Source organism: Euprymna scolopes, chromosome 14 (genome assembly GCF_053919585.1).
Source record: "Euprymna scolopes isolate OS-2025 chromosome 14, ASM5391958v1, whole genome shotgun sequence".
Classification (NCBI taxonomy): Eukaryota; Metazoa; Mollusca; class Cephalopoda; order Sepiida; family Sepiolidae; genus Euprymna; species Euprymna scolopes.
The window spans coordinates 124,393,855-124,407,130 of NC_136495.1; positions in this window are offsets into that span (position 1 = coordinate 124,393,855).

A 13,276-nucleotide genomic window follows, 5' to 3' on the forward strand; every position below is an offset into this window, starting at 1 on the left:
AAAAAAAAATATTAAGTAGTATACTTAATAAAAGTCCAACTGGCGTGTTTAAGGGAAAGTATGGTGATAGATTCCTCTCTCACGAGCTAAAAATGAATACAATTACCTAATCTATATTTGAAATCAACTTGATAGATAAATAAACATTTATGGACGAGAAAAACGCCAGCATTAAACAAAACAATCAAAAAATAAATATATAAATTAAATACTGAAATAAAAATGTAGTTATTAATATTTGAATCTAAAGATAAAACGTAGGATTAATATAGAAGTCACTTATCTCGAAAAACAATTCCGTCTCCAAAATGAAAACTGTAGAAGAGAATTTTGGCTTTAAAAATATTAGTGTTCAAAAGACTTCTTTTTTTTTTAATTAACCGTTAAAAAAAAAAGAAGGCGTGATCATATTCTGGACTTTAGCTAGTGACGTTTTAAGAAACTTGCGATATAAAAGAAAAGCGGATGGGAAGTCTTCCGAAAGTCACCAGGTGACGTTATAAGTAATTGTGAGAAAAAAATGAAAGCATGATTGAGGGGTGGGGACTGAAAGGAAAATATAATGGTTATATATCTGTTTGTCTGTCTGTCTGTCTATCTATATTTGTATGTATGTATGTATGTATTAGTTATTATTATTATTATTATTATTATTATTATTATTATTATTATCATTATTATTATTTACTCCTGGTGTTACCAGATCAGGCTGTCTGAAGATATTGGCTTTCTGAGACGAAATACACCTAACATTGCAGCTTTTGTTTTCCTACTTCCATTTTAAAACTTAATTATGGTCTGCAAAATGAAAAAAAACAAAAACAAAAAACAAAAAAACAAACAGAAAACAAAAAAACCCTCACTTCCCCCCCTTATTTCTTCTTCCTCTTTCTTATTTCCTTTTCTATCTCACCTACTTCCTTACTGGTTTCCTAACTTAAAATGTACGAAACATTAATACTGTAACCCTTTTCCTCTCCCATTGCAAAACGCATTCATGTTCTGCATGACAGGAAACAAAACCGATAAAATTCACTATAAAACAACCAAAGCAAACATTACAAACTAGCGATTGAAGATACAAAAAGCTTGAAAAATAAAAAGCCTTCTACAAAATAACTGAATGCAACATGAAGACTATTTCTAAAATAATTGGATTCGGCATTAAATGAAGAACAGGGTTGATGCGCCGTAAAACAAAACAACCAAGCCTATTATTTACTCACTAGGAGGAGCCACATGAGCCATCATCAAAGATTGCTATTTGAGAACAGCCTGTGGTGTTCCCTGGAGTCTGAATGACAACAGATTTCCAGTACTCTCCACCTCTTTCGACAACTTTTGCAAAAGAATATGCGTTCTCATCCGCTTACCATTAATTTCTCGTCGGCGGCGACCATTGCTTTTTACTGGAATTTGGGTGGCAATATGACCTTCACCTTCACCGAGGTGCGCGACTTGACACACAAAAATAAACCGCCTCTTAATCACCTGCTAACGCATGCGTCACTGTAACGTCCAATGACAACAACAGCCCCAACTTTCTCACCCAACCTGCCTTTATACCACTATCTCAATCCCTTCTCTTGCGCATGCGCCTGTAGATTCCTGACAACCTCGAGACTTCCGCTTATAAAAACCCAAGTTTTGTTGTCGCGCATGCCTATACAAGGCACAAACACGAGGGCGTTTGTTGTGTTGGTAAGTACTACAAATAAACCTCCCCAAAGTCGCAGTTCTCTTTGTCACTCCTCCAGCGGAGGTATGTCTAGTGCTGTCTCTCCTCGGTCTTTCCATCCTCCTTGAATCTCATTATTTGGTGTGGTGCCTGTTTATGGTGACGCTCACAGAGAAAACAAATTGGGAGCGGTATTTGTCAATCATACAGTTTCAGTTTTCGTGGTTCCATGTTGTGTTTTGCATCTGTAATCGTTTCTGTGTCCAGTTTGTGTATAGTTCATGTGTGGTGTTAGTTTCCACATTCAAGGTTTTTTTTTTTTAAAATATGTCTGGAGTTTTCATGATTGAAATTTGTTGTATCTTCTCTCCCGTCCCTTAGATTCCAGTCTCCCCGTGTTTTGTCAAAAATATTCAGAATCGTTCCTAGCACTCCTACTATTATCGTGTTATCTTTACTTTCTTCATTTCCAGATCCCTTTCAGCTCTCTGGTCAGTTCGGTGCATTTGCTCCGATTTTCAGTCTCCTTGATCTTCATACTGCAGTCTGCTGGACGGCAAAATCTGCAATTTAGCAGGACTTTTTTAGTCTTGTTAACTCGGGACAAGATCAAAGTGTAGTATCTGTTCTGGCAGATGCTGCAAGCTATGACTAGCCATGACTAGCAAAGACCAGATGTGGGGGCAACCCCACATGCCTGACCATTAACCAGCTCCCATTTCCCACCTCTCGGGAGCTGGTCCCCTTTTTCCCTTCCCCCTCCCTTCACTCCTCACATTAAAAACGGCCTTGTGCCTAATTTGCTCAGTGGGGGAGCAAATAAATACTATCTGTTCCGGCAGATGCTGCAAGCTATGACTAGCTAGGACTAGCTATGACTAGCAAAGACCAGATGTGGGGGCAACCCCACATGCCTGACCTTTAACCAGCTCCCATTTCCCACCTCTTGGGAGCTGGTCCCCTTTTCCCCTTCCCCCTCCCTTCACTCCTCACATTAAAAATCGGCCTTGTGCCTAATTTGCTCGGTGGGGGAGCAAATAAATACCATCTGTTCCGGCAGATACTGCAAGCAAAGACCATATGTGGGGGCAACCCCATATACCTGACCTTTAACCAGCTCCCATTTTCCACCTCTCGGGAGCTGGCCCCCTTTTCCCCTTCCCCCTCCCTTCACTCCTCACATTAAAAATTGGCCTTGTGCCTAATTTGCTCGGTGGGGGAGCAAATAAATACCATCTGTTCCGGCAGATACTGCAAGCTATGACTAGCTATGATTAGCTATGACTAGCAAAGACCAGATGTGGGGGCAACCCCACATGCCTGACCTTTAACCAGCTCCCATTTCCCACCTATCGGGAGCTGGTCCCCTTTTTCCCCTTCCCCCTCCCTTCACTCCTCACATTAAAAATCGGCCTTGTGCCTAATTTTCTCGGTGGGGGAGCAAATAAATACCATCTGTTCCGGCAGATGCTGCAAGCTATGACTAGCAAAGACCAGATGTGGGGGCAACCCCACATGCCTGACCATTAACCAGCTCCCATTTCCCACCTCTCGGGAGCTGGTCCCCTTTTTCCCTTTCCCCTCCCTTCACTCCTCACATTAAAAATCGGCCTTGTGCCTAATTTGCTCGGTGGGGGAGCAAATAAATACCATCTGTTCTTCGGATGCTGCACTTCAATTTCTTATTCTCTGTCAGTGGAGGAGAAATCCTTCACGAATGAGACAATTTTTGTTTTTGTTCCTTTTCTCCACATTAAAAAACGACCCTGGTGTCTAACTCTGTCCCGTGGGGAGGCATTGTAAATAGGAACTATTATGACATCCCGTCTTCTTGTTTGGATGGGTTTACCCATTTGTATAGCCCTGCCCTATAGGATCTTTTAATTTTCATTTTCCAGTCCGGATGCCGGGTTGTGTTTGTCTGTGTGTCCAAGATGCAATTGTTCGCATAATTCCTAATGTACTACCTTCCTTATTTGATCGTATCTATTTTATATTCTTTTTACGGCTAAATTTCTTGCATTCACTTTTTATGTGGTTTATTGTTTCGTCTCTTTGTCCGAAGAATATGGATTTGCTGTTTTTTATTTGTGTCTTGTCGATCCTTGCTTTGATGTGGTTGGTTCTAACTTCGTTTTATTTCACACCTCTCCTGCGTCGACATAGTTAAATACCAGGGGCAAGTGAAGTGTATGTACAGGACGACTGTAAACAAATGCCGAGATAATCAGAGAGAACATACAGTGCCTAGAATTCCCAAATGGTCACTCATCTAGTATTAACCAGGCTCAACGTTGCTTAACTTCAGTGATCTGACGAGAACCGGTGTCAACGCGATTATGTCGTATGTATGTATATATATATATATATATATATATATATATATATATATATATATATATATATATATAAAGCTGAATGTGTGTGTATGTGTGTGTGTGTGTGTGTGTGTGTGTGTGGTCATTAATAGGCTCCTATATGGTTAACTAGTTTAAAAAACTGATTACATATAATGATAGAAGATGTATCGAGACACAGGAATGGGTATGTTTGATCTGACAGAACGGTGGTTCATTAAAATTGCGGGGTATGCATACGCGCTTGGTCCACAAAGTATGGAAATACAAAAATTAAAAATTAAAAAAAAAAAAGTTTTTTTGATATAGATGTACATATAAATACTTTGATAAATATGTTTTAACTTGACTAAGGATGGTATAATAAAATTGTGGGGTCTGCGTTCGCGCCTGGCCTCCATAGAATAGAAATAGGCACAAACTTTAATAAAGACTTTTCATATCTATCTGCGTAAGTATACTTTGATAATTATGTTTCAGTTTGAAGAAATATGGTATAATAAAATTATGGGGTATTCGTTCGCACCTGATCTCCATAGAATGGAAATATGTCACAAAGTTTAACAAGGTTTTTTAATATAGATCCACAGATTATTGTGATAAGTGTTTCAGTGTGAACAGGTATGGTATAATAAATCATGGGGTTTATCTATTTTATTTTTACTTTCATCATATTTTGCTTTTGGTTTGATACCCCCAAATTCGAAACTATCTCTTTACAACCCTTCTTTTTCATAACCTATCATACTTTCATAAATCAGAGTCCATTTTCTGTAGGCTGTTTTTGAACCCAGTCAAGGACGGGTACTTTTGCTAGTATCTCTCTCTCTCTCTCTCTCTCTCTCTCTCTCTCTATATATATATATATATATATATATATATATATATATATATATATATATATATATATAATAAAAATTCTAATCAGTTTGGAGTTTTCTTAGGTAGAATGGCACCTGATGTAAATATAGTATCGTGTTGAACTAGATATTTATAATCGAGGGTAAGACCGACATCGCTATCATTATAGAACAAGAATGACGAGCGACATCCGTATTCTAACGATTCTGATGGGCTGTTTCCTAACTAATTTTGAATGTACTATTTTCTCAATACAAGTCGTGTTGGAAGGGGGCGCCGGCTTTGTCTAGTCATAAAATACGCTTAAATATCATATTTTAATTTGTCTAGATTCGTATATGTTATTATGGAGTCATGATTTCAAAAATAAAAAAAAGAAAGTATTTGGGTGCCATCAGCTAGAATCGAAACCATAAACTGAACTGTAGCATTTAAAGCTGGTGACGTTACATTGTACCAATATGACATGCATATGAAGCGATTTAAAATAAAGTAAGATTAATGTACAAAATGTATAACGCTTTTTTTTTCAATGTTGACACATTTTTGATCCCTTAAAAACTATGTAAACCGGCTGAAGTTCTATTACAACAATGGTCCATAAAAATCCAATCATTTGAGCTGTTCTGCGACTTTTAGATCACTCGTAGACATATATGCTCACGACACTGCCATCTATGGTAGCACATCTAAGACTGTAAACGACTAAGTTCTCTCCGATTCTTCCTCCTCTGATCTTCAGCATGTGGTAAAATGGGGAAAGAAGTGGTTGATTACTTTTGATACATCTAAAACCTAGCTTTTATGTTCACATTATCACAGCTCTGATCCCCATCTCGCATCAATTGAAATGAACGTCTCTCGTCTTGGGAAGGCCTCATGAGCTTGACCTTTACTTCTGATCTGAAATGGAACGCATACAGCAAATCTGTTGCCAAGGCCGCTGGAAAAATGGCAGGGTCCTTCTATCGTCCAGTCGATATCTCACTGCTGATTCAATTCAAGTGCTCAACTGAGCTTCAATCTATAGTTAACCCCTCGCCAAACGCCACTCGAGGATAAGGGTTAAAGAGTGTACAGTAGAAATTGGACAATATAGTAATCGTTAGTAATGGAAATTCGGTAAATTTGTTAACTTAAGTGGAACGGCTTATCAAAAATTGCTTACGTTAGACTTGAAGACAACCATATTGTAGTCAGCTGGAAAGCAGGAAAACGGAAGATTGTTCCACATGTGTGCAGTTCTAAGAAAGAAAATTTGTTCATGGAATCTACGTTTAGGTTTAGGCACAGATGAAGAGTGGGGAGGGGAATTATTTATAGTGTTTTCAGACAGATGAGTGTTCCTTGTGAAAGTTTGGCGTCACATCTTCCGTGCAATTTAAGCCCATTAGATTATTTTATTTTGGAGTTATGTAAAGTCGCGTGTCTACGCTGATAAACCAGACACGATAGACTACTTGAGATATCACATCCGATACGTTATTTACTAATTAAATTTGTGAAAATCGGATCACTAAATTACGCCATATATGCTCAAGCTTCGGGCCTATATTCTCAAAATTAACTATAATATAAATCTCACCTGTCTGCTTGAAGGTATGTATGTATGTATGTATGTATGTATGTATGTATGTATGTATGTATGAATCTTTGTAATAATAAAAATATTTTTCTGTGATTCTCTTTAATTTACATTTCGCTGCCTCTAAAAAAACGACCGTTTAAAATGTTAAATCTTAGTAAGCCCGAAGTAACAGTGCATATACTTTTATATATATGTATATATATATTATATATATATGTGTATATATATATATTTATATATATGCATACATACAAACACATGTATACATATATATATATGTATATATATGTATACATGCACGTACATATTTAATGCATATATAGATATATATAATACATATACATATATACATCTTTATTTTTATATATGTATATACTTATACACACACATATATATGCATATCCATATATATATATATACGTTTACACACACATATTTATGCATAAACATATATATATATATATATATATATATATATATATATATATATATATATATATATATATAAGTGTGGTCCATTCTAACCGAATGAAACCATATTTCTACGTTACTAATTTATTTGAAATTTTCAGACAACCCATTTTTAGAGTCGAGGTATGTTTTTATGTTATTAAAAAAAATTACCTCGCGAATTATTAAAATTAAAATATTAAATAAAATAAATATATATATTTTTTACCGTTACTGCGAATCTGTTCTGTTGATAAAACTGAACTTCCGGTTCGATTCATTTCACAGCCACGAATTGTCGAAAGATTTCATTTTCTGTTAACTCGAGAAGTAAAAAAGAAAACAAAAAAAAACATAATTCATTTGTTTATCTTCCAATTTTTTTAATTTACACATTTTTTCTTTATTATATAACGCTAAAAAATGTTGGTCGCTTGCTTTTTGTTTTGTTTTTCGATATAAGATTGATTGGTAAAGTACAGTTTATTTTTGTCCGCGCTATTTTTTAAATCGTATTTCCAGCACCCTCCCACCCCATGTTAAGAATGGCTTTTTAAATATTAACGTTATTATTACAACACGATCAATAATAGAATAATAACGTTATTTAGACAGCCATTCTTAACATAGGGAGGACGTTTTGTTACTATTCTATACTTTCACCTAACAATTTAATCACCAAAAGATGGTACTTATGCAGAGAAGATGCCGTGCTGAAAGAACGCTATTAAAAAAAAAAAAAAACATAATTCATTTGTTTATCTTCCAAATTTTTTAATTTACACATTTTTTCTTTATTATATAAGGCCAAAAAAGGGTTGGTCGTTTGCTTTTTGAGTTTTTTGTTTGTTTTGTTTTTCGATATAAGATTGATTGGTAAAGTACAGTTTTTTTTGTCCGCGCTATTTTTTAAATCGTATTTTCAGGCAATTACAGTTTTATTATATGTTTTTTATTCAATTGTAAGGTTAAAATACACCCTCCCCTCCCCATGTTAAGAATGGGTTTTTAAATATTAACGTTATTATTACAACACGGATCACTCTCTGCATTAGTACTGTACTTTCACCTAACAATTTAATAAACAAAACATGGTACTTTTGTAGAGAAGGTACCGTGCTGAAATAACGCTATTAAGAAAGCCATTCTTAACAAGGGAGAGTGTTCTGTAACTATTTTATATTTTCACCTAACAATTTAATAAACAAAAAGATAGTACTTATGCAGAGAAAATACCGTGCTGAAATAATACCGTTATTTAAAAAGCTATTCTTAACATGGGGAGGGAGTTTTGCATCTATTCTAAAATATGAATGCTTTTTCTTTATTAAAGAAATTGGGTACTCGTGCACTTATTGATCCGTGCTGAAATAATAACGTTATTATTTAAAAAAGCCATTCTTAACATAGGGAGAAGAGGGTGTTTTGTAACTATTCTGGACTTTCACCTAACAATTTAATAAACAAAAATTAAACTTAAGCAGACAAGGAACAGTACTGAAGCATTAACATTATTTAGAAAACAATTGAATAATAAAAAAAACAAACTTTAATTAAACTTGGAAATACGATTTAAAAAATAGTACGGATCGGTAAGTGCATTAGCACCATAAATTTGTCTAATTCTTAATTTCTTATGTTATTGGGGGGCGGGGGCAAAGGTAAATATGAGGAATTACTCCACTCTCGAAAATTCCTTTAAAATTACCACTCCTATAGGTTTTCGGGGTCGCTGAAAACGAAAATAACCTTTATAATTAAGGCAAACGAGTAGTTTCCAATATATGATGAAATGTTAGTTTAAAAAAGTGAAGGATCACTTTTCCATAATAATTTAACGTAAAATGATCACCCACTTTGTGGCCACGATTTTTGGGGTGGGGGCTTTCTTTCTACCCTTGGAAAATCCTTTAAAATTACCTGCTTAAATTGGTTAGAGGGGCGGGGGGGGTCGGCCGCCCCCCCCCTACACACAGAAAAATGCCCCTCTCTCAGAAAGTGGGTGCTCATTCTAAGTTAAATTTTAATTGAAAAGTGATCACCCACTTTTCGAAAAAATAATTTCTTCATATCATGAAAACTTTCTTTTTGCGACGGAAACGGTTTGCAGATTCGTTTTTAGTACACTGAAATCTACAATAAAATATTTCGTTATATACGAACATGAGACGGGCCTTAAAGTAAAATAATACCGGATTTTGGGGGCAGATTTGCCATTTATCCTCAAACCAGGTAATCACTAAAAGGGACTCTTAAAAGTCGTTACCTGTATCGATCAAAATTTAAAACCACTGATTATATGTCAGCCTACATCACAGTAACATATATTGAGTGAGTTCCTAACAGTATTTTGTATAGTTTTTTAGTTTAAACTAATTTTCCCTAAATTTCCCGTGTTCGATACAGTCTGCCGCCATTTGTATTTTTCAAATATACCGATAAACACTGCATGTTTTTGAACTGATTAAACATTATACATTACATAAAAACACTACAATCTTATCCAGTTAGGTAGAACATTTACTTTTCTTGCCTTTGATAACATTTATTTGTTATACATTCATTTTTTGACAACTTCTTTGTATCTGTTAATACAAACCCTTTTCATTTAATGTAACGTTTAGTCAGCTCGAAAAACAGTGTTTATCGGTGTATTTCAAAGATACAAATGGTGGCGGACACTGTTGATTATGTTAAGTTTGAGAAAGTGAGTTAAAACTAAAAAACTATGCAAAATACTGTCACAAACCCACCGATCATGTCAGCCTATGTCATGGTAACATATTCGGTGGGTTTTTGACACTGTATTGTATAGTTTTTAGTTTTCAACTTACTTTCCCAAACTTAACGTATTCAACAGTCTGCAACCATTTCTGTTTTTCCAGCCGATTAAACATTTTACCTTACATAAAAACACTAAACAATTATCCAGTTAGGTAGAAATGTAACTTACCTTACCCTTGCTTTCATTTGTTTTTGGACCACTTTTTCGAATCTGTGTATAGTAACCCCCCCCCCATCACTCAAATATTAATTACTAACTCACATTTTTGTATACAGAAAAGAAAGAAAGAAAAAATTTCTTTTAGCGTTTCAACGTTAGTTTTATCCATTGATTGTTGGTCGAGCCCAAGCCATGATTGACGGTAATCCTGAGGATCAGGATCCAATTCTGCAAGAGTATCATTTTTTTTTTTTTTTTTTTTTTTTTTTAGAGTGGATTGCTGTACTAAGAATATAAGAAACATGCATTTTCTCTTTTTATTAGATTTTTCCATTGCACCAAATTAAGCCACAGCAACGCGTGGCAGGGTACAGTTAGTGTGTGTATATATATATATATATATATATATATATATATATATATATAGGTAGATAAAAATGGACACACACACATATATATACGAATATATCCACATATATATCTACTTAATATATATATATATACATATATACACACATATATATGCACACACATATATATGCACACACATATATATGCATATATATACACATATATATATGCATATACATATATACGTATACATATACATTAATACACACACATATATATATATATATATATATATATATATATATATATATATATATATATATATATGGTGCTCGGTAAAAATGGCACCGGTAAAATGGCACTGGTAAAAATGGCACCGGTAAAAATGGCACCGGTAAAATTGGCACCGGTAAAAGTGGCACAAGTGAATAACTAGGTAAAAATGGCACCAAAAGGTGCTACTGAAGCTATGGGGTCCCAAATTCTAACCTCATTTTGGGTTTTGTAAAAGTTCTTATTTTCTTGCTGTCAAAGAGGGCAGAGTTAGACACAAGGTCGATTTTTAATATCCAGCGCCCCCCCCCCAAAAAAAAGGGGCAGTTTTCATCGGAACAAAAGATTACAATTACCTCAGTTTATCTAAAGGTTCTTATTTAATTGCACCTCGCTTGGGCAAAGTTAGACACAAGGTTGGTTTTAAATCTGGGGAATATCCAGCTCCCCAAAAAGGGGCATTTTCGATCGGAACAAAAAATTACAATTACCTCAGTTTAGAAGCATTGTTTATCTAAAGGTTCTTATTTAATTGCACCCCGCGAGGGCAAAGTTAGACACAATGTCGGTTTTTAATCTGGTGACTATCTAGCTCCCCAAAATGGGGTACTTAGGACTAATGAATCGCAACTTATCAAGGATAAACCACACTCGAGGATAAGGGTTAATGTGGAAGTTTTCAATTCCACTAAACAAAATGCATCTTTTCTGGACAAGTTCTAGTTGTATTTTTGGGTTCTTTTTTCATAATGAATCGCTAGGTATCAAGGATAAAACACACACGGGGATAAGTTTTTTTCCCTAAAACAAAACAAAATAAAAATGATCCAGAAAAGATGCACTTTGTTTAGTGTAATTAAAAGCTCCCTGGTTGACACTTATCTTCGACTGGCTTTTATCTTTGATAAAAGAAAAAAACTAATTTTGGTGCACTCTAAATTTATTTTATCATTGAATGTATTTTATCGTTGATAAGTTGGGCTTTGCCATTTTTTCTTATTTATCCAAAACTGCTATTATTGAATAAATATTGAACTCTGGAATGTTTCTATTGAACTCGAGAATCTGCACAGAATTTCTGTCGGAGGTTGCATCGACTGATACGTTAACAAAGTGTAGTATCACTTCTGATGCTACACTCCACCTATTATCTCCCTGTTCAACGAAGAATTAATAAATCCTTTCAGACTGAGACAATTTTAATTTTTGTTCTGATCTAGAGTTCCTCTTGTAGGAGAGCTGGATATTGCCCACATAAAAAAAAACGACATTGTGTCTAACTTTGCCCTCTTGGGGAAGCAAGTAAATAGGAATACTCAAGATGAGAATAGTAGTCCAAAGCTGGAATGGGAACAGTAACACAAAATTCTCAAAGCTAAACTGTATCAATGTTGTTAATTACCAAAAATAGTTTTATTGCCTTATTAACAAATTTAACAGACACATAAACTAAAGTGAAAGATAACACGTGTTGTCGCGTATACGTGCGAAAAGGTTTTATGACCAATTCATCTCACAGTTTCATGCTCATAGTTGAGTATGAAACCGTTCTGGGGGACATTTCTGGGGTCAATCGGTCACTGACATAAAATTATAAACTGATTCCAATATAAATAACAGCTTACTGACCAAATATGACAGAGTTCAGTTTTGACTCACTAAAATAGGTACTTATACATGTTTGACACCCCGAGAGTACAAACAACGTTGAAATAATAACTATTTAGAAAGCCATTCTTAACATGGAGGTGGGGTGAACTATTTTGCACTTTCACCTAACAATTTAATGAAATAAAAGTAACATTACTTTTTTAAAGTTCATATTTCTTTCGGTATCAAACATCCATAAGTACAATACGTTCGTTTGTTTACAAAATAAAAAAAAGTTTATTTCCGCACCAAGGGAAGAGGTCATTGAATATTTAGGCTGTGAACTATAAGACTCAACGCACAAGGAGTACTTAATTTTCAAGTATAAAAATGTATCGAACTATAATTTTAAAGTTTTAATATTTCTTTTTAATGAATGATTCATAATTGAAAAAAAAATATGCAAAAAAACATTTATAGATTGTTTTTAGTATTTTTTTTGGGGGGGGTTACATTAAGGTTGTATAAAATGTATCAAAATATAATTTTAATTCATCAATGTAGTAACTTAAAAAACATGAAATATTTATGAAGAAACTTCTTTATATTTGAGTTTCATAAAGGGGTCGATAACTCGTCTCCATTGCCGACATGTTGCGATGCAGGAGTTCCATAAAAAAGAAACAACACTAAGTGTACATAAATTACGAGGAACGAATAACATAATGTTGATTTCTGATTTCAATATCAGAAGCCGTCATCAAATGGACTGTTCCTCGCTATAATTGTTTATACCTAAGTTATTTTGTTTGTATTTTTGAAAAATATATAAACTGCTTATTTTTATTTTATTTTTACTTTTAGCATATCTTGCGTTTGGTAGCATTTATTTGTTGTATATTTTACTTTTTCATTTTGTTGTCTATAGTAATAAATGTTCGATAATTCTTATTTTTAAGGCATTTATTAGTATAGACATCGAATCGAATATATGATAAAGAAACAAATAAATAGAAGTAACTAATTAAAATAAAAGAGAGATTTTTTTAATTTATTTCTGCCCAGTGTTCAACTTATAATAGGGGAGAAGAGGTGAAAAAAGTTATTTCTGACACCTGTGACGTAACAGCACTTTGGGAAATCTCAAAAACGAGATTCGCATTTAGGATCTATTTAAATTTGAC